The following is a 22531-nucleotide window of genomic DNA, read 5'->3' on the forward strand; positions in this document are numbered from 1 at the left end:
CCAACCCAAACCATTCCATGGTTCTGTGATGTCCTTGTGGATCATCGGATTAGGGATGAGTGCTGGGACTCCCCAAGGCAGGACAAGGCTTTCCACGTGGGATGAGCTGGCAGGAAAGCCATTGTAAAGCCATTGTAAAGCCATTGTAAAGCCATTAAAGGTGTCACGCTTCTTATCTGCTTTTTGTTTATTAAAAAAAAAAAAAAAAAAGAAAAAAAAGGAGGTTACAAATAAAGCTGTGTCACGAGATCCCCCTGGTAATTGAGGGGCCGAAATTAATTAGCCATGGTGAATGTTCTGCATGGCTCTCTCTCCCCTCGGAAGAAGGAGCCCTTTGTGCATCCCAGCCAAAGGCAGGATCTGCACATGGAATACCTGAGGGCATCACGGGGCCTTCTCCTCCCTCTGCTCTTTTCACACTTCTCTTCCCCATTCCCTGCCTGTCCTTTCAGATTCTTTGGATGGGAGGATTTCCTGACAGCTCTTTTCAGTGTGGCTTCCTCTCCAGCTCCCTCCCACACCCCTTAGGAGTGGTGGAGTCACCCCTTTTGTTTGAATTTTGACATCGGGGATGAAGCCGTGGATGCCCAGAGTTTGGCAGGCTCAGGTGGAGCTGATTGCTCTCAGCACAGGGTGAGATTGTTGGGATTGTCCTCTGCAGTTGGACTTGATGATCCTCCTGGCTCCCTTCCAGCTCAGGAGATTTTAGGATTCTTTCTGATGCTGTTTGTGCTCTTCTCCTGTGCTGCTTAGTTTGGGGGTTATTGGTTATTTTTTAGATTTGCTTTTTGTAGTCAATTCCATCCTTCTTCTGTGAGGATTTGCACTCTTCTGCTCTTCTTCTGCTGACTGAGCTCTGGTTTTTGGGAGTGCTGCCAGAGCAAGCCTGGATATCTCTAGAGTTGGGATTTTCTGCCTTTTTATTGTTCAGTCTCTTCCATATCTTTCCATCTTTCAGACAGTGGCTGGTAAACAAAGTTGTGTTGGATAGAATCATATCATTTATATTGCAATTCATTCTTCAGTTGAAATTTAGAGTAAGCAATCAGCAGATTCCAGGCCTTTTTAGCTTTCCACCTCTAATTTGTGCTTCCAGGCCTGGCTTCTGGCCTCGCAGTGCACACACGGGGTTTTCCCTAAAAACTCCCCCTTTTCCATGGGGATCCGCAGCTGGGGAGCGGAGCTGCAGGCGGATGAGGAATGTGTCCATCAGCCCCGGGATAAATCGGGATGGGAAGTGTGTCGGGGGCAGTAATCCCCAGCTGCTGCCCCAAGCTGTCCCTGAGCACTCAGGAATTAAAGTGGGATCACGGACTCGTTCCGGGATGTCTCCGTTCCCTGCGAGGGGAGGCTTGAGCCAGGCTCCATGGGGCGCATTCCCGAGGGCTGGGCATCCTTTGGGAGCAGCACCCTCTTTCCTAAGGATCTGTGCCACAGCCCCGTGCTCGGGAGGAGCTCTGGAGGAAACCTTAAAGTGGGATAAATCCAACGGGAAGCCGTTCCCCCCAAACCTGGAGCAGTCTGGGAGCTGCCTCAAATCTGCAGCTGAAATTTCCCATTCCTCACCCTCCTTCCCTTTTAATGCTTTTGGGGCCGTTGAAGCCGAAGCTGCTCAGCGTGAGCAGAATCTGATTGCAGCACTCAGCACAGCCCGGGCTAATTAAACTCCACGTCCTGACACTTGGGCCAGAGCAACTGCACTAAGCCAGGCTTAAATCCCGCAGCCAGGCCTGGCATTGGAGACATATTTCACAGGGCAGTAATGAGCCGAAATTCCAGGTATTCCTCTTCCCTGCACAACATGCTGTTTACTCAAGGAAATGAAAGCCAGCACCGTGCATGCTCAGGGGCTTTTATTTGCTTTTATTTGGTTTTTTTGTGTTTGAAAAAACAAAAAAAAAGTCCTCGCGACCCTCCCAGGCTGTTAAAGTTTGTGCATGATTGATTTTAGGATTAAAAGAGCAAACTTTTTTTAATTTTTTTTTTTTTTTTTTTGCCACATTTCAAATCATCCAGGGAGACTTTTCCACCCCGGGAGCGGGGTGTGCGTTATCCCAGATTTAATTGTGGAGCCTGGATGTGTGCAAAGTGTTCCTGAAGGTAATTGGCTGAGGGTCACTGGCTGCCCTGAGATATATGGGCACAGTAATCAGAGAATAATTTCGACCCAGGTTGGAGTTGCCAGTAAAAGTTGTAAAAGTTAATTTTATAGGAGCTGGGACAAAATATCAGCGAGAGCAGGTTCAGGGTTCTGGTGTGTTTGCTTTGTCTGGTGACGTTTTTATGATGTTTTATTATTATTATTTGTGTTTTAAATGCAATTTGGGGCAGAGGGGAGGGAGGACTGACCTGATTAGCAGCGTGTGCAGATGGATCAGCAACAGGAGGAGGAATTCAGCACTGACAGGAGCTGCCCTGGGCACCACCAGCATTAAGTTGCAGGGTGATTTATTTATTTTCACCATCCCTTGATTTCCAGCAAGGAGCAAAGCCCATCCAGAGGGTGTTAAATAAGTGGCTTTTCATATTCCTGTGTGGATGAAATCTTCCAAACCTCTGTCCTGGCTGAGCCCTGTGGGGACAGAGGCAGGGATGGAATCATTTAGCTTGGAAAAGACCTCCAGGATCATCGAGTCCAGCCTTGGGACAGGGCTCACGGAGTGGGAACACTCCTACTTGGGATCTCTGCAGGGCAGCACATGCCAGGAGCAGTCAGTTGGTTTGGAACTTCATCACATCTATCACAGAAGGTCATTTCTGTGAGTCCTTCCTTCATCTGGCCCTAAAAATATCCCGTTGTGCACGTTCCATTTGTATTAATGGGTAGAAACCGAGTGTCGCTGGGTACAGGTTGCTTCCATTTCTGTTCTTATTTCAGGTGAAATCAGAGAATCCTGCAATGGTTTGGGCTGGGAGAGACTTTTAAAGGCCAGATTTTTTCTTTTGTTTGACTTGAGTGGGACACAAAAGTATTTCTTGTAAGTGTCCTCAGTGGGAGGACACTTCCCTCGCTGTTGAAAATTCCCTTGTCAGGGATGATGTGGTTCCTGGGGGAGAACGGGAAATATTGATTATTCCCAGCACCAGTCTTTGCAGAGTTTCTTTTAAAAAATAGTGGGCTTAATTATTCCAAGGAAGACAAATATTTGCATGATGAAAAACATCTGCATCCAGCTGAGATTGCTCTTATCAAGAGAAACCTTAATTGCTTGTGACTGACGCAGCGAATGTTTATTCAAATCTGCCTTTATGTTGATGATCTTGCTAATTAAGCCCTTTATTTTATTTAGACAATTATGTCTAAACAACTGGGGAGTTACAGTAGCTCTAATTGAGCTTTTATTTCCTTACCTGCTCGAAGATTACACAGGGCTTTAAGGAGAGAGGGAGAGGAGGGGCTGGGTTCGTGTCCTGGGGGATTTCAAACCCGTAAACTGGTCAGCCTTCAGTTCCTGTTTCTGTCTGTGAAGGTTACAGGGAGAGGAGAGGGGTTTGGTTTATTCCTGATTTTTTTTTTTTTTTTAGTGGATTCTGCTTCTCCCAGCCCAGCATTTCCATTCTGGGAGTGGGAGCTGCTCCTCCCAGGGAGCCACTCTGCTCTGGGAGAGCTGGAATTGTTCACCCTCAAGAACTGAAGGTTCCAGGGAGAGCTCAGAGCCCCTTCCAGTGCCTAAAGGAGCTCCAGGAGAGCTGGAGAGGGATTTGGGACAAGGGATGGAGGGACAGAACACAGGGAATGGCTTCCTACTGCCAGAGGGCAGGGACAAATGGGATATTGGGAAGGAATTCCTGGCTGGGAGGGTGGGGATGCCCAGAGGAGCAGGAGTTTCAAACCACTGTAGCAGTTCAGTAATGGGGCTCAGGAGTTGTTTTAGTTACATTTCCTAAACGTATTCCAGGTGCAAAATCCCTAATTTGCCTTTCCTCCTTTCTCCCTGTCTTTCCATCCTCTCCTCAGGCTCTGTGGTGTTTCTCTCTTGGCTGCCACCAAAAGCCACAGCAACCCCCACTGTGCCCAGCCTGGGGACAGGGACAGACCCTCAGTGGCCCCACAGCTTTTGGGGTTTCAGATCTGTGCCAGGGGGATGTTATTCCTTGAGATTCCAGTTGGTGCTGCTTTTGGGAGGCAGGCAGGGAAGCGTGTGCCTGCCTGGCTCCGGATACCCACATCCCAGCACCTCGGTTATCCCATGCTTTGGAAGAGAAATTCATTATTCCAATCACGAATTTGTTTCTCATCAAACACAGAGCTGAGGGACAAGAGAATGGGATTCTGAGTACTGGAGGTGCCCAGGGAGGTCTGGAGTCCCCATCCCTGGAAGTAGCCAAGGAAAGATTGCATGTGGCACTTGGTGCTCTGGGCTGGGGACAAGGGGGATCAGGCACAGGTTGGATCTTGGAGGGCTTTTCCAGCCTCAGTGATTCTGGGATTTTGTGATCTTGCTCTAAAAATGGGAGTTTGCATCATCAGTGAAGTGCTCTGCCTGCTGCTCCCCCAAGCCCTCAGCTCTTCCCCTGAGCTGCAGCACACACAGATGAATGTGAGAACCATTTTGTCACCAGCACGGGGCGGGGATGTTTTGACCCTTGCAGAGCTGTTGGGAAGGAAAAGCAGCTCCCTTTCCTTTCCCACCTTGTTTGTCCCTGCAGGACCGGTTATTAAATTAAAAATACTCCTGTCCTTTGGGCTTCAGGCTGCTTTAGGCACCTAGGTTTATATTTTAGAGCTTCTGTGGTCTGTGCCTGTAGAAATTGAGGTGCTCTGCCCCTGTCCCTTGGTGCCTTCCCTGTTCCTCTGCGGTCACCCCAGGGTTTGGTGAGGAGCCCATGGGAACTGCACATCCCTGGCACTGTCCTGGCCATCCCAGGGGACTGCAGGCAGCTGATCCCCTTGTCCTCAACTTCCTGGCCTGGAATCCGAGCAAATGAAGTTCATTCCAGACTTGTGCTGACCAGGAGCACGGATTAATCCAAATTTAGTTGGTTTCGTTGGAACAGGAAGGTGCCATCTGGGATGGGCCACACGGAGCAAAGGGGATGAAGGAAGTAACTCCTTCTCCTGTTGTTTTTCCCTGTCTGTGCCATCCTGTCCTGGAATGGGATTTGGAGAGCCCAAAGCAATTGTCAGTGGTCCCATCCCACATCCCCCCTGCTCACTGGGGCTCCGAGGCCCCGGGCTCTGGCAGGTGTCTGTCCCAGGGGTCCTGTCCGGATCAAAGGGTGTTTACTGCCCTGGGGACAAGGAGAGGCTGTGTTGCGGCAGGTGTGACCGAAGCTGGCACAGGATGCTGTCCCTGTGGCTGGATTTCCGGAGCTCCTGGATTTCCTGGAGCTGTCCTGTGCCGAGGGTAAATCCCAGGGTGATCCATCCCCCCCCCGAACTGAGCCAGCCTTGGTTCTGCTCTCCCCAAAACGCAGCAACAAAGAGGAGTTTCCTTGTTTGTGTTTGCTGGGAATGTCAGCGGGATGATGGATTTGCCTGGAAAGGTAAATAATCCGCCAGGGCGAGGCGTGGCCCCGGCAACCCTGGGAATGTGCAGTGGGTATCTCAAAGGTCTTTCAGTTGTTACCTTGGATTTGACAGATTTTGGGGACTGCTCAATATTTGCCCTCTGCTTTGGGCCCACGCTGTTTATTTCTGTTGGAAGTTCCTGAAACATCCCAAATTCGCTCTCTTGAAGTGGTGGCTCAGTTTGTAGAGGCTTTAAGGCAGTGGATGCTTCTGGCTTGGCTTTGCAAATAAATAAATAATCCACTTCCAAATAAATAAATAAATAAATAATCCCCTTGCAGGGTTTGCAGTTTAGTTCTATTTATTTTCCTTGAATCCTCACATACACAGAGTGTAGCTGGGGCTGCAGGGCAGGCCTGGGTGATCCACTGGGTTAATTCCATCCTGCTTTGTTTGAAAGGGATGCACCACGAGGGCCTGGAGGTGGAGAGGTGGTGTTTAAAATGTGCTGCCAGAGCACTGCAGCGGCTGCTGAAGAAGTGTAGACAGATTTTGGGTAAGGCAAGGCCATAGGATTAAGGGAGATCCCATTCCCTTCTCCCCAGGTGATGCTCTCCACTCGGATTCTCGACACACAACTTCTACTCCTGGAATTAAAGCTCGTGTACAGTGAGAGTAGTGCCAAGCTGAGGAGGAGCAGGGCAAACCTCCCTGCTGCGAAATCCCCACAGCTGCCGCCACATCCAGCCCATGAAAGGATTCTTTTTGGCAACTTTGTTGTCAGCCAAAGTCGTGGTATTTTGGGGCAAAGTGTGATAAATGTGCTCAGTTTTTGGTGCTGGATTCTTGTGTCTTGAGACAGAGGGAGAAGGGGGAGCCCTGCGATCTGTGGATGGGATGCTCTGGGAGCAGGAGAGGCTGCAGGATGGGATTTGTAAGACCAAGAACCCCTTGGGGCAGAGCTGGTGTTGGGGCAGTGGGAAGGACGTGAGGGAACGTGCAGAAAGTCATCCTGATGTAGGGAAAAATGTGATTTGTAGCCTGTAGTAAGTCAGTGGTGATTTATGATTGATGTTTTCTCCCAGAAATCATGGAATGGTTTGAGTTGGAAGGGACCTGGAAGATTATTTAATTCCCACCCCATGACACCTTCCACTATCCCAGGGTGCTCCAAGCCCTCTCCAGCCTGGCCTTGGACACTTGCAGGGATCCAGGGGCAGCCACAGCTTCTCTGGGAATTCCATCCAAGTCCCTCTTTACCTTCCCAGGGAGGAATTTCTCCCTGATATCCCATCTATCCCTAACCTGGGCAGAGGTGTGGGCAGGGCAATGTCCCCCATATCCGCAGCAAGGACACAGCTCCTAAATCCCTGCTGAGGGCTGGGCAACCCCACTCCCCGCTTCTTATTTTCATTTTTTGGGGTATTTCCATGCTCCCAACAAAACAAGCTCCTATCCCCCCAGTGCCTGGAGCCATTGGGAAGCAGATTAAAAGTTTTCATCAGCTCTTCTTAATAGAGGCAGATAAAGCAGCCTAATGGTCATGTGTTGAGTTATTGAAGGGAATTCAGGTACTACAAAATCACCTTTAACCCTCGGCTTCCTCGGACCTCCTGCCTCGCCATTGTTTGGCTGGGGTGTAAAAAACCAGAGTCCAGTTCATAAATTATTATGGAGTTCCAGTCCCCTTAATGCAGCACAGCTTTGCCGGTGTTTCATTTTGGGGTGGGAGCTAATTCTGGCTGTGCACACCATAAAGCTCCAGTGTTCCCAGGATTAACCCTTTCCCTGCCAGCTGGGGGCTGGCTGGAAGGGAATGATCAATACTGGTACACAGGCGTCTCTGTTTTATTCGTGGGAGTGATCCGTGAGGAATTCTCTCTTTTTGCAAGTTCCTGGGTAAAACATAGCGGGGAGATTTTGTTTAAAAAATCTTAAAAATCATCCAAGTTGTCACTTTTTAGAATTCAGCGTTGACTGTGATGATTTTGAGGATTTCAGCCTAAAATTTATGGCTAAAAATTTTGCACCGATGATATTAAAAAAAGCTGTTTAGGTGTAATGTGACACAGAATCGTTGTGGTGTATTTTTTATTGATTACAAACCAGCAGATTCCATGCCCTGGGCACTTTCCTCTCCACTGACCGTGGCAACTTATCCTGAATTCCTTGCAGCAGTTCCTTCTCTTTAGCAGTTGCTGTTTTCCACGTGAGCTGCATTTTTAGGGGGAATCTGTGAGGGATGAAGTTCAGATCTTGCTGTTGGACACAGCAAAGAGGAGTTCTCTGCTTTTGGCCTTGCTCTCCACGCCAGCATTCCCAACGTTCCTTGTTTTTGGAGAAAGTTCCTGCTCCATTAGCTCTTCAGGGCCTGGATGGCATCCATGAGGAGGGAGATGTGCACCAGAGGAGCTGCACTGCCATGGAGGCGGCTGAACTGCTCCCAGTTCACAAATCCGATGAAAATTATCCCTCTCCACACTTTCCTGCACTGGCCGCTCCATCCAGAGAGAAGCCACGGACTCTCCAGTCCATCCAACCCCCAGGGGCTTCCCATATTTGCCAGTTTGTTCCCAATCCTTGGGAATGTTGTTATTAACACGAAGCATTGGTCAGATCCATAGCTGGCTTTTCCCTAAATATAGGAGGAAATTGCTGGCTGTGCTGAACTGAAGATGTTTTAATGGCTAGTTCTGTTCAGGAGTTTTATTTCCCGGCGTGTTAATTTTATTTTAATTAATGCCTGGACTTGGAAAAATGTTAATCACTAATCCAGAGGTTCTAGCAGCTCTCTTTTGGGTCGGGGCACACTTTGAAGGCGCTGAGCTGCCTGTGTGGGCGAGAAGCTGCCTTTTGAAATATTTTATGGAAGGCACGAAGTCTCCGAGGTGTTTTATGTGGCAAGCTAAAGATGGAATTTAATATCAACAAATAGCTGAGGGGTTATCCAGGGAAAGTTTGTGTCTGTGCAGGAATGCTGCAGAATGTCAGAGAAAGTCCAAATTTCCTACGAGTTGTGTTCTGTTGCCCCCCAAAATCACTGAATCCCAGAATCCAAGATCATCAGTTCCCAGCTTTGGAACCTTGAGTCACACACCAGGGCACTGCTTGCCACGTCCAGTCCTTTCCTGAAGGACGAGCCGGTGGCTATATTTGGGTTGCCTGCTTTTTTTATGGAATAGTTGGATCCTGAAGTCTTTACTTTTCCCTGCTGGGTTTCTGGAGCACTCAGGGTCACCGGCTGTGGGATATCTTCCACTGGCACGTGGCTTCCAGGAGGGGTTGGACCCAGTGACCACTTGGACGTTCTGGCTGTGATTGGAATAAACCCCATTTCTCTTGCTCACAGCTTTCCAAAATCCCGCATGCTGGGGGCCTGTGAAAATTCAAATTTCAGGGGTAAAAAAAGTAAATCTGTTGTAGAAGTCTCTATAAACATTTTTTGTTCCCACCAACTGTCTCCTTCTCAGCACTGAGTTAGAAGGGACAAAAATGGCTCCAAACCCTGGCTCTCCCCATTATCCTTCAGGGTAATGTGTGGAGTTGGAGCTTCTGGTCCCATCCAGTACCAAAGTGCCACCAGAGGAGAGGGGTTGATTGTAAAGGAAATAGAAAATTATTTGTAGTAGAAATGGTGTGAAATGTCCTTATGGGGGGACAGTGGAAGTGGGGAATCAAGAGATGGAGAGACCCCTCTTCAAATCATTGATTTCATGTTGTGTTTTAGGGCCATCCCTTTTTCGTGCTCCTTTCCTCCCATAAATCTTTCTGATCCCTCACTTCCTTGCTATTTTCACCGTGCTCACATAACTGCGTCCCAGACGTGGACAAGCCGCTCTCCAACCAAAAACACCAGGATTTTTTGTGTGCAGACACATTTGGGATGAGCAAACAAGACAGCCCTGAGCACCTCTCACCTTCTTGTTTGCTGTCTCTTGGCAGCGCTCAGGACCGGGCTGCGACCATTGGAATAATCCATAAATTATTGGCAAAAACCACGGCCCGTTGCACAGGGCCTGGGCAGGGCTCTGTGTCCATCCAGCTTCATCCTGATCCCAAATCCGGATCATTTAAATACTTGGATGGGCAGGGAGGCGCGTGGGGGTGGCCTCATCCCAGCGCTGCTCCCTGGGTTCCGCGCGGCCGGCGGCTCTCGCTCGATTTCGCCCGTGATTGGAGTACAGCTGGAAAGGCAGCTCCAACTGCATTTAATAACCACTCCTTCAACACAGCGAGGTGCAGAAAGTAATTTGTCCCCTTGCCAAGGAGCAGGAAGAATGGGCATTTTGTTCCCGGTGATTTTACCTGGCTGGACTCTGCAGAGAGAGCAGGACTTTGTGCTACCGTTGCCCCGCACGCTGTGTTGATTTATTGAAACTGGAGCCCGCGGGTGCAGTCCTGAGGTACCTCCTGACATGGAATTTCTAGGAGAAATATACAATTGGCTTGGTTATTATTTTTTCCCTCCTCCCTCTGCTTGGGCGTCTTTCCAGCTTTTGCACTAAGGAACAAGATTTTAAATTAGCCTTGAATTTTAACACGGTGCAGCTTGGCCTTGCTATTCCCAGGGTTTTATTATGAAGCGTCTGACGCTGTGTCCCGGTTTCATCTCCATCACCTGCCCTGAAATGCCGAGTTTCTTCTCTTTTCTTTATCTTTCTTACTTTTTTAGTTTTTGTTTCTAGAGGAAGGAATTTAAAAGAGCCTGTGGGCTGTTGTCCTGACTGAAATGTCATCGTCCCCCTCCCCTGTGTGTGTGTCTGCAGAGAGGTTGTGGAATCTCCCTCACTGGAGATATTCCAGAGCTGCCTGGGCACAATCCTGTGCTCTGGGATGACCCTGCTTGAGCAGGGAGGTGGGAGAAGATTCCCACTGTGGTCCTGCCCATCCAGGGATTCTGTGACTTTCCAGGTGTTCACATCCAGGCAAACCATCGTCTTTGGAGGGGAGTTCCCAATGGAGCCAAACTGCTCCTCAGAGGGGTTTGCCTGTTTCTCCCCATGGAGATGCCACAGTCTGCCTTCTTGGCAGGAAGAGGAGGAGGCAGGCTGGGCTGGGAATGGGTTTTATCCCATTATTTGCTGGCCTATAACAGAACTTTCTCTCTTGTTTAAGTCCAAGCACAAGTGAGAGGCAGGACGAGGCTCTCTAGGGTGGGATGGTGGAGCTGGGCTTTTGGGGGGCTTTATTTTGATTGATGTGCTCATATTTCTGAATAATTTGGGATCAGCTTCCAGGAGCTGATGAAGACAGTAGGGTGAAGGTGTTGGGGTTAGGAATGGCCTGTCCATCCCAGGGAACGAGCTCTCAGGAAGGTGCTGAACGTTCAGCTAAAGCAGCAAAGGGCTGGGAGCAGCATCTCCCCATGGATGTGGAGTTCCCAGAGGAGCTCCCACTCAGGCATTCAAAAACATGGGAAAATTTCAGCTGGATTGTGGTGAACGGTGTTCTCACCCCTCAGTCTTCCCAGCAGGATCATCACCTCAAATCTATTGCTCTATTCCAGAGGGAGGACCAGGACAGCCAGGGCCCCACTGGCAGCCAGATGTGCACTGGGGGCTGGAAGAGTCCAGCCCTCTCCCATCTCACTTGGGTTTATATATTTATATATTCATATATTTGTATATTTATATATTTATATATTCATATATGTCTTCACTGAGGCCTAATAAAGCACAGGGTATGGAAAATACTCCACTGGCTATGGAAAAAGTGATGAGAAAACCACAAGGAAGGGATGGCTGGAGATGTGGTGCTGTGTATGTCTAAGATCTGTGAAAAGTCAATTCCCTGATAGCAACTCCAGTTAATGCATTTCCTCTCAAGCAGTATTAAAATACAAGTAAAAATCCTTCTCTTAATAAATACTTATCTGTTTTTAAGTTTAATTTGTCTGTTTTTATCGTATTTGTTTTTAGAGCAAAAATTTCAGGATTGGTATTTTATGCTGATACTTCCAGAGGTTCTTTGCATCTCCTTATTGGACATTTAGGCTGCTTCTCATCCTCTTTTGATTTATTTCCTGCACAGGTTTTAGGAAAAAGCTCTCTCTGGGTGAGAACCCTGCAAACCTCGTGGGGTTATGTTGAGAACCAGCCTGAAATCTCTTCCCCTTTACAAATTCTCACCAAATGGAGTTGGGATTTGAGCAGCAGTTTTCCCTGTGCTTCACCATTAACGGGTTTCTGTTAATTATTGTCCCTCATAGTTATTAACAGTAGCTGTGCTGGTCCAGTTAAAGCACTTCCACAGGCTGATGGTTCTCCATGGAAGACAAAGCTGCCTCTTGCCACTTGTGGTAATTCAGGAAAACACCAGGATGCTCTGGGAGCAGGAGCAGCCGTGTGCCGCCAGATCGGGATGGGCATGGCCACATTTGCCACCTGGTAGTGGTAAGAGGCAAATTTTGGGAGCACAGGTAGGGCCAGGAGCTGGAGCTGCTGCTGTGCAGAGCCCGTGGCAGCTCAGCACAGCTCCTCCAAGCCCTCCTGCTTCCTTCCCGTTGGATCCGCGGCACAAAGCCGCCTTCCCTCTCTGGTGGGAGCCCGGCTCCCGAGTAATGCTGTGCAGCTGGACTGACAGAATGTGATTGCTCATCAGTTTGCTTGATGACTTAATCTGGGGCTGATTAGCATCTTGGAGCCTGTCCAGACGATCAGAAATGATGCAGAATTCTGCTACGGGCCCCAGTTTATTTAACATTTGAGCATCATCCCGGCTCTGGCGGAGCAGCAGGGGCTTGCCTTGAGGTGCCTGTTGGCTCTCCACGAAGTCTGGGGTTGGGGAGAGGGGTGTGCCGAGGCCAGGCTCCTGTCAGGGAGCTAGGATGGCCTGGCTTTGTGGCCCAAGCATGTGTCAGTCCACCAGGCAGGGATGTAGAGTATCTCATGCTCACTGTGGAGCATCCTGTGGCACTCAGTGCTTTCATCTGGTTGACAGGTGCTGATCGGTCTCAGCTTGGACTCAATGATCTTGGAGGGCCTTTCCAGCCTCAGTTAATTTGTGGTCACTCCCAGCAGTGTAGTGTGCCCTTGGAGTAATGATAACTCCATGAGAGCAATAAAAATCCTCTTCTTCCCCTAAAAACTGCTTCCTTAAACAAGTGAGGACATTCTCTGCTCCTTCCGGCAGTTTCAGCTCATCACCCCAAGATATTTTGCTGCTGGGGGAGTTTGGGGAGCAGGAGATGGGACAAGGGCCAGGATATGGGATGATGTGGGAAGGCTGAGCTGTGGAAGCAGCCGGCTCCTGCCCAGCAAGGGTTAAAGCTGGAGCAGGGACTGCTGGAAGAGTTCAGTTGTTTCACATTAGGCCGGGCAGCCCTGGCTGCCTTCCGTGCTCAGGGAGCCGGGGGCCGAGTCCCCAGCGCTAAATCTGCGTAACCGATGCCGTACAACTGGCACCAGCCTTGACCACAAGTGGCCATTAAAATAAACATCCCCGGGCTTAACTGACAGGCAGCAGCGAGCAGAAACAGCCCGGCATGACGGGGAATATTAAACACCCAGCCAGAACCGAATTTCGGCAGGCAAACCCCCCCCATCCCCGCCCGGCATCGCCCCGGCCCCGCGGCATCAATGGGCGCAGTGTTCGGGACCGGCGCGTGCCGCTCCCGGGGGTGACGGGATGGTGCCAGCAGTGTGGGAGATGGGAGAAGTCCAGCCCAAAACACAGCCTGGGTAAACACAGGGCACGAGCCCCAGGGTGGCACCGGCATGGAGAAATCCAGCCCCAAACACATCCCAAGTAAACGAGCCCCGTGGCAGCACCGGGATGAAGAAACCCAGCCCGAAACCTATCCCGGCTAAAGACAAGGCACAAGTCCCGTGGAAGCACTGGGATGGAGAAATCCAGCCCCAAATATATCTCAGAAAAACACAAGGCATGAGCCCCACAGTGGCACCAGGATGGAGAAATCCAGCCCCAAATATATCCCAGAAAAACACAAGGCATGAGCCCCACAGTGGCACCAGGATGGAGAAGTCCAGCCCCAAATATATCCCAGGAAAACAGGGGGCACAAGCCCCAGGGTGGCACCAGGATTGGCCGGCACAGAGGACAGGAGCTGCCATCCCTTGGGCACTGAGCTGCTCCAGGATCTTGTTTGGCATTAGGAAAGGAGGTAAAAGGCTCTATTAAAAATGAGCTGTTTGCCTTCGGTTGGCAGATTTATTTATAATGGTGATTTGTGAGCGCTCCAAGTCGGGACAAGAGTGAGGGCATTATTATGTCCACGGGGATAGAGGAGCGACACTTTTATTGGGTGGAATTTATCTGCCTGGAGAATTTATTTATTTCTTTTATAAGAAAAGCATAGAAACAAGCAACACTTGCAAAACAAGCGATTACACAAGGGCAAAACTTGCCAGAGCTTGAGGCAAAAGGATTTGGACATTGGGATGGGCGTTGATTGGTGCTGCTGGGTGAGGCTTCTTCCCTCCTGGATAAGAGCACAACTCCCTGCTCCGGCACGTGCTGCTTGAAACCCATCACGTTTTTGTGTCAGAAGGGAAACCACTGGAGTTATTAAGGGTGTGCTGGAGAAATTTCCTGAAATTGTGTCCTTTAAAATGTAGGTAATTACTGTTTTCACCCAAGAAAGGCCTTGGGCAGGACAAGGACATTTCTAAGAAGTGCGGTTTTGTATCCAGGAGTCCAAAGATGCCCGAGCCTGTTTTCCTGGCATTAGCAGGATTTAATGTGTGTGTGTTACATCCTAGAAAATTGTCATGTTTTTGTAAGAAACCCTTTAATTCTTCAAAAAAGGGTTATTGGAATGATGGCCACACGAGGAGATGCAATGCCTGTGTCACTGGTGGAGAGATGCAGCTCATGGAATCACAGAATCAGACTGGGTTGGGTTGGGAAGCAGCTCAAAACCCATCCAGTTCCAACCCCAACACCTTCCACTATCTCATGTTGCTTCAAGCCCTGCCCCCCTCACAGGGAAGAATTCCCTCCTAATCTCTAATCTAATTCTCCCCTCTTTCAGTTTAAATCCATTCCCCCTTGTCCTGCCACTCCAGGCCCTCGTTCATTGGCAAGGGGGAGCAGAATTGGCTGCTGGGTTCACCCAACAGAGTTTGGACATCAGCTCCTCACGGCCAAGAGTTCTCTTGTGACTTGTTTTGCTTGTCCTAAATTCTTTCCGCCTGCATCCTTTGTTACTCGGGAGAAAGCCTAAAACAGAAACACTCTCTCCTAAGTTTTTGGCTCCATCTTTGGGACAGCAACCTGGTTTTTCCTGGTGTCTTATTTTTATCCCATCCTGCTCTAGAAATGCTCTTGGATGAGCAGGAGGTTCAGAGCTGGATCAGTCACGGTGGTTCCTGTGGAGCTGGCGATGGATTTAAAACGGTGTGGATGTGGCACGTGGGGCCATGGGTTGGTGGTGGCCTTGGACTCCATGATCTTGGAGCTCTTTTCCAGCCCAAATGATTGTGCAGTTCTGTGTTGGGTGTGCTCTGTCTCCTGGGCAGTTGCAGAGTTAAACAAGTTCCCCCTCCTGCCACCGGCGCTGGCTTTGGCTCGGAGCGCGGTGGCGTTCCAGTTCGGAGAATTCCAGTGACCAACCAGGTAGTAGGCTCCTAATGGCACAATTTACCCTTTGTGAACACATTTTATGAAAGCTCTCACTGTTTGTCTCGAGTTGTGGAGGAGGGGGGAAAAAAACCCAACCCGACTGTAAACGTCCAGGCCACGGAACTGCCTAATCCAAACACAGGCACGAGCCGGGGCTGCGCCGGCGCTCGCGGGCTCCCTGTGTTCCTTGGCCTGGTGCTGAGCTCGTGTTTATGAGCACACACCAAAAAAAAAGCCCTCCAAAGGAGACTGGTCCTGGGTTTAGCACTGGACTTTTTAAAGGGAAAAAAATGAAGGCACGAGGAGCTGTGGGAGAGCAGCTGTGGGGTGTGTTTGGGGTTGTGAGTGGAAGGGTAAAGCTCTGGGTCCTCTGAGCGGCTGTAGCCATTGGAGAGATGTTCAGAAAGATGTTCTTCCACTCTCCAAAGCCATTGGGTTGCCCTTCAAGGCACCAGAGTGTGCAAGGAGCTCTGCTGGAAAGGTTGGAAAATCCCAGTGCATTGAAAAATATTGTAGTAAAATAGTCCAGGTGACCTTGCTGACGGGGGAAGGGCCAGAGGGATGAGCAGGAGCATTGTCAGGGGATGTTGGATGTGCCAGAGATCCCGGGGGAATGGGCTGTGCCACCCAGTCTGGTCCTGCCTGGAGTTAAGAGCATGGAAGATGCTGCTGGCCTGGGATGGCCCACATTCCTTGGGAAGAAATGCTGCCATCCTTCCTTCTGGAACCTTTCTCACTTGGGCAAAACAAGAGGTTAATGTTGGAATTGTTAAGCTCTGTCTCCTCAGCTCTCAATGGTGGAGCTTTGGCTCTTGCAGTGATGCTCAAGGCTTGTCCCGGTGTCCTGGCTCCGTTTTCCCTCCTTTCCACTGCTTATTCCTATCGCTGTTCTGTTTCCTCATTTATCGGTGGCTCCTGGTACGTGGTGGGAGCTGGCAAATCCCTCAGCGTGCTCATGAACCAAAGCAAAACCTCTGGCCTGCGGGAGAAAACACCAACTGAACCCCACATAATGGATATTAAAGGAAAAAGCAAAATGGCAGAGGGCACATGGAGTAAGCAGAGGTATTTTCTGGCTGTCTGGTCGAAGGTTTGGTATCATTTTTCTCCAGGATTACAGGGGCTTTCACCTCATAAATTTGGGCCTGTTTGAGGTCGTTAATCTTTCTTTACATGTTGCCTTGCAATTTTAGAGCTTTGCCACCATCTGGGATCACATTTTAAATGGAGTTTCCACTCACTACGTCCCTTTTCATGGAATTATTTATATATGGAGAAATGCATAATAAATACATCAGCTCTGGGTTGTTTTTAAACATTTTCAGGGCTTACCTTGTGTGGAAAAACTTGTCTTCTCTAATAGAGAGTCATAACAGTGACCAATTAAAGGATCACGTTTGCAATATGCTCTTAAATGGCAATTTAAAATATTGGTGAGTGATCCGCAGGGAAGGAGAGCTCCAGGCCAGGGAGCGCGTTCCTGAGTCGGAAAATCCCGGAGTGTGAGACATAACAGCACCATCTGATGGAAGCAGCAAACCTGGGCAAGGATTTCAGCTCCTCCCTGGCCTTTGAGATGGGACCTTGTTCTGTTGCCCTTAAATCTCGGGTTTTTTTCACAATATGGTGGTGTTGGGTCAAAGGTTGGACTCGATGATCCTGGAGGGTTTTCCCACTCTCTGATTCTTATGGATGGACCTTCCAGCCTGTCCCACTCCCTAAACCCAACATGCCCCATCTCTGCTGCTCTTGATAATCCAAACTTCTCCCCAAAGGCAGGGGGGACCCACAGTTGGTTCCACCAGCTCCTCTTGGCCCCACCAGAGCCAAGATGTCTGCCCCAGGCCGCGCCAGTTATTTGAATGGGGTTTTGAACAAATAAATAGCCTCAACAGTTCAGTGGTTCCTTGTGTAATTTTAGCTCAGGACCTCTCCAGGAATGTCCAGAATAAATAGGTGAATCTGTAATCCATCCCCAATTAACTGGATATTCCGGGAGCAGCTTGGAGCACGTTACGGAGGAGCAGTGTCAATAAACAGGGATGCTGTGGGCCCTGGAAATGTGGGCTCTGTTCCTGGAGAGGAAAGGTTCGGACCAAGAGGTGGGTGCAGTCTGGAAAAGCAAACAAAAAGGAGCCTTCTGCCCCCACCCAGGTGGTTGGGATTCCACCGCCCATCATTCAGTGTCCCCCCAGTCCTCCTGGGGCGGCTCACCCTGAGCACAGCTGAACGTGGCAGGGAGGTTTCACCTCCACCCGTGACTTTGCAGCACTGTCAACAGGAAAACAACAAATTCCCCGGGATATTTTACACTGCTGAGGCATGAAATTGCAGAGCAGAATCTTCTCCCTGAGCCCCCTTTCCCCTCTGGCGGCTGCAGCCACCATTCCCAAAGAAACCCAACCTCCAGACGTGAATCACTGCTCGGATTTTTCATGCTTTTAACTTCTCGCTGAGCCCTCGCTCTGAGCCAGGAGGAACGGGGACCTGCTGGAGCTCTGAAAAACCTCCGAGCAAGGGCTGGCTGGGGAAAGGAGTTAAAAATGAACCAGCAGATTTTTATATATATAAAAAGTAAAAATATATGTTCTCCATCTGAAGTTTATTTAGGTCCTTTGGGAGAGTGGCGCGGCACCACGTCTCTACTAAATTGCCAACATTTTATGGCCGTGCTGGCACCGAGTCAAACACACATCTCCTTGGCTTGCTCTGCTGTCTTAAACAGGCAGATTCCAGTCTGTTTTTCTATGGACTGAATATTCCTATTGACTGGGCGAGGAGAGCTCTGCCCAGCAAGAACATCCAGGCAACTTCTCTTTTTATTACTTTATCGAGGCTTGATTATTTTGATACTGCGCTGCTGAAGAGCCGACCCCTTGTGACCCACGGGATGTCAGAGCAGTGTGCATTTCAAGCCAGATACAGCTTTTTCTTTTTTTTCTTTTTTTCCTTCTGATTTTATTTGGATTGGAATCTTATTAATAACTGGAAAGTTTTGAAGGGGCTATTTTTAACTGTTTAGCCATTGTGTGAGTATTTCAGTAGCATGGACGTGGAGCTTTGAGTGTACAGATAAAACACCTCCAGCACGAGGCGCTGCTGGGTTTAAACCCATCCTGAGCAGTTCCCTGCTCCATTTCCTTCCCAAACCCTTCCCTACATGAGAATCCTTGTGCAAAATCCCTCTGCTGCTCCTCAGTCGAGGTCGCTGCCTGTGTGGAACCCCTACCATGGCGAGGAAGCTCCGGAATCTCCCCCTGTTCCAAGCTGGATGATTTTAGGAATCCTTGGTTGCCATACAGCCTGAGGCAGTCTGACTTCAGGCAGGACACACATCTGCCCACACTTCCCAGCAGCTGGGAGTGACCCCCTTTATCTCCTCTCCGCTCGCTGCCTCCTCGCACGGGGCTGGGGAGACATTCCTGCTCGGGCTTGGGAACGTGGGGCTTTGATCTGCAGATGCCTGAGGAGCCAGGTCAGGCTCTGAAGCAGAATGGACTGGCAGGGAAAGCCTGTTGGACTACACTGATCCAATTATGCTCCGTGATGGAGAATCCTTTTTACTTTCTGGTCCAAAGCACAAGAGAAGCGAGGGCTTTGCTTTGAAGCCGAGGAGATGAGTTCATGCCTCGGTGCTTGCGAAGCTGGAGAGCTGAGCTTTGCAGTTCATCTGGATCTTCCACAGCACTCCAGAAGACATTTAATAACTCTCAGCCTGGTGCTCCAGGGACTGCTGCTCCTCACACTCCGCTGTGTGTGCCAAAGGCTTTCCCTCTCTCCTGCCTGTGGCAGCCTGCAGAGCTGTTCCTGACGTGTTCGCTGCACCTCTGTGGGCTCAGGATATTCCATGATTCCGTAGGACAAGGGGCAATGGCTTCAAAGTGCCCCAGGACAGAGTTAGATGGGATATTGGGAAGAAATCCTTCCCTGGGAGGGTGGCGAGGCCCTGGCACAGGGTGCCCAGAGAAGCTGGGGCTGCCCCATCCTTGGAAGTGTCCGAGGCCAGGCTGGATGGGGCTTGGAGCACCCTGGGATAGTGGACGGGGGTCCAAGGTGTCCCTGCCCATTGCAGGGGTGGGATAAGATGATCTTTCAGATCCCTTCCAACCCAGGCCTTTCTGGAATTCTGTTTCTTTTGACCAAATAGTTGCCTTTTCTCATTACTTATTCCTATTTGCTGTTCCATTTCCTTCTGTTTTTCAGGATTTCTCCGCCGTGAAATGCACTTGGTTGGACTCGTTGATCTTAGAGGGCTTTTCCAACCTAAACCATTCCATGATCCTATGATTCCTTACCCTCCACACTCCCATGCTGCTCAGTTCCTTGCATGGGAGCTATGCTGTGAGCTCAATAAAGAATCCCTGGATGGTTTGGGTTGGAAGGACCTTAAAGCCCATCCCATTCCACGGGCAGGGACACCTTCCCCTATCCCAGTCTGCCTCGCTGTCTGAGCAGTGGGTTGTTTGAGGACAATGTGGGATTTGTTTCCCTCTAGGAGAGCCTGGAGCTTTCCCTAGGCTGGGCTGGGCTATCCAACCCCGGGATTAAATCCTCTCTCGGAGTTTCTGGAAAGCCGTGGCAGTAACGGGGCTGGGAGGAGGGACCGTGGGCATTTACAGCCCCCAAGAAGAGCCTTCACTCTGCCATATAATGGCCTTCTGTTGGCTTTTAGTGGGGTGCAGTTTAGTAAATTAGGAGTCTTCAGGTACTTAGCACTTTAATGGTTCTCACTAAGAACATAATTAAACCATAGACCCCGTAGGGAGAAAAACCAGTTTATTGTGCGTATTTTTAGACTCTGTTACCAGCCCTCATAAAACCTGGTCGATCCAAGCCGGGGAACAGGCCCGAGCTGGCGACCCAGAATTCCTCCAGCAGCACTCACACCTTACAAATCTGCCCCGTGAATTATGGAATTCATTTTCCTGCTACGATTTCCAAAGGCGTTTGCAGCGGCGGTTTCTGTCCGGCTGCTGGAGGTGTGAGGGAGGCACGAGGGTTATGATGTTGTGCTGGCACACAAAGCCAGGGTTTGCTAATGGTTTTTTTATTTAAAAACACTGCATGTCTCACGGAGGTGCCCAGAAACGGGACTGCTCCGAGCCCACGGCTCTGCTCGCTCCCTCTCCGTGTGCATCCACCTTGGGCTTGGTTGTTTAGATCCGTCTGACTTGGAGCTGCATTTCCCATGTCTGTGTGTCAGGAGGTCACAGTTCTGGATGTAGAGAACTCCCAGCTGCTTCTAGGATGCTTCCTAGGATGAAGAGATGGAGAGGGAATTTTCATTAGGAACTGGAGTGATGGGACAAGGGGGAATGGCTTCAAACTGAAAAAGAGCAGGGTTAGATGGGATATTGGGATAAAATCCTTCCCTCTCAGGGCAGAGGGGCCCTGGCACAGGCTGCCCAGAGAAGCTATGGCTGCCCCTGGATCCCTGCAAGTGTTCCAGGCCAGGTTGGACAGGGCTTGGAGCACCCTGGGATAGTGGAAGGTGCCATGGGGTGGGAATTAAATAATCTTCCAGGTCCCTTCCAACCCAAACCATTCTGGGCTTCCATAATTCTCCTCACAGCGCAGCCACAAAGTGAAGTGTAAAGTTCCAAATCCCAGGAACAAGCTGGGTGAGGAGAGCCTGGAAAGCTTTTCCCTCCTCCTGGGCTCTGACACGGCCACTTCCAAGACTGCCGGGATGTTTCCATGGGATAAGATTACTCTGGAATTGCAGGTGTGGGGCAAATTCCCTCTCTGCACCCAGCAAGGTGCCCTGGGTGCTTTCCCCAGCAGTGAGTGCCTCTGGGCACCAGTGCACTCGGGCACAAAAAGAATCTGGGAAGTTTTCAGCATCCCAGGCTCCTGGTGATTCACAGGCTGCTCTGGGTCTTAGCTGCGGCCTCAACGCCCCATCCCGAGTAAACACGGCTCTCTTCCCGGGAAACCTGTGCTGTGCAGCATCTGGAAGGCATCGGGAGGAACACACACACAGAGATCTCCTCCCCCAGCAGCTTTTAAAGGATATCTGGGATGTGTGAATCACTTCTCGATCACTGGGGTTTGGTTTATCCTGAAATCCCAGACTGGTTTGGGCTGGAAGAGACCTTAAAGCTCATCCCATTCCCACCCCTGCCATGGCCAGGGACACCTTCCACTATCCCAGGCTGCTCCAAGCCCCATCCAGCCTGGCCTTGGATGCTGCCAGGGATCCAGGGGCAGCCCCAGCTTCTCTGGGCACCCTGTGCCAGGGCTTCACCACTCTCACAGCCTCCAAGCTGGCCTTGAACTTCCCACTGCAGTGGGATTTGAGGCTGGAATTTTCTCTTTCTGCCCTTAAACAATTTGGGATGACAATATCTCCGGTGCCAGCCCAAACAACAAGTGGGAATAAAACATTAATGTATTAATTACAATTATGAGTAGGTGTGGAATTAGTAATTCTGCCTGCTCTCCGTGGTCCTCATCCATAAGTGCCAAACATTCCAACCTGTTGGATCAATACCTCAGCTGAGTCAGGCTTGGTTAAAGCACTTTAAAACTAATAATAATAATAATAAAAACACTAAAAAGAGCCAAGGAACAACCTGCATGTTTGGAAGGATAAAAGCATTTCTCAGCAATTTGGGATCAAGGTAAAAACACCCCTTTGCGAGCCTCCCTGGGAATGCTGCGAGGAGCCCAACACGGGATTAACTGGAAGCAGGTCCTGGCGGAGGGGAAGGACCCTGGGGGGCACCTGGGGCTGCCCTGACCCCCCAGCCTGGCCGGAGTGGCCTTGGCACAGCTCCCTGACCCCGGCCCGGCTCCATCCGGGAAGGAAGGATGCGGTCTCCTGTCCTAAGGGGCCACAGCAGCCTCCAACCCAGGCGAAGCAAGAGCTTTATTAATCCCAGCTTTGCTAATAAGGAATTACAATAGTTGTGGGATTTGGCAGTGGGAGCGTGCTCGGCTGCCATGCATCCTACAGGATTTTCCCTGGTTTGTTTGTATTTTGGATTTAACTACAAATAATTTAAAGATGTGTTGTGTCTCCTTCAATTAACATTGTTGTTTTCCACCTCTCTCTTTTTTTGTTGTTGTCACAGTTTTAAAACAATACCGGGGAATTTGAGGCTGTCAGATACGCTCAGATAAATTAACATTTCTTTTTGCTCCAGTTGTGGGATTTCTTAGGGTGGCACTTATTAACATATCAGAATTTGGGGTTGCTCCCTTTGAAAAACTTGCTGCTTTCTTGTCCTCGATGGAAAAATCTCCCCGTGTCAAAAAATTTCAGGCTGATAAAAGAATAATATTGTCCCAAGGCCAGTATGTAAATACCTTAACCAGTATAACATGCTTAGAGGAATTACACTTTCCTCTCCCAAATTACCATCTTGGAAAGCAGCTCTACCACCACATTTATTTGAATTTTAAACATTTTGAAAGCAGATCTCCGAGGTTTTGAAATCTGGTTTCCATTCCTGGCTCTGTTTGACCCAAGGCCTGACCCTGAGCAAATCTTGG

General features: G+C 49.7%; 1 protein-coding gene across 2 annotated transcripts in view; it reads left to right on the plus strand.

The window, feature by feature from the left end:
• LMF1 (lipase maturation factor 1) overlaps positions 1-22531 on the plus strand; it is a 150788-nt gene that overhangs the window by 81384 nt on the left and 46873 nt on the right. The gene's annotated exons all lie outside the window — the stretch shown is intronic.

This window comes from Corvus hawaiiensis, chromosome 16 (assembly GCF_020740725.1).
Source record: "Corvus hawaiiensis isolate bCorHaw1 chromosome 16, bCorHaw1.pri.cur, whole genome shotgun sequence".
Classification (NCBI taxonomy): domain Eukaryota; kingdom Metazoa; phylum Chordata; class Aves; order Passeriformes; family Corvidae; genus Corvus; species Corvus hawaiiensis.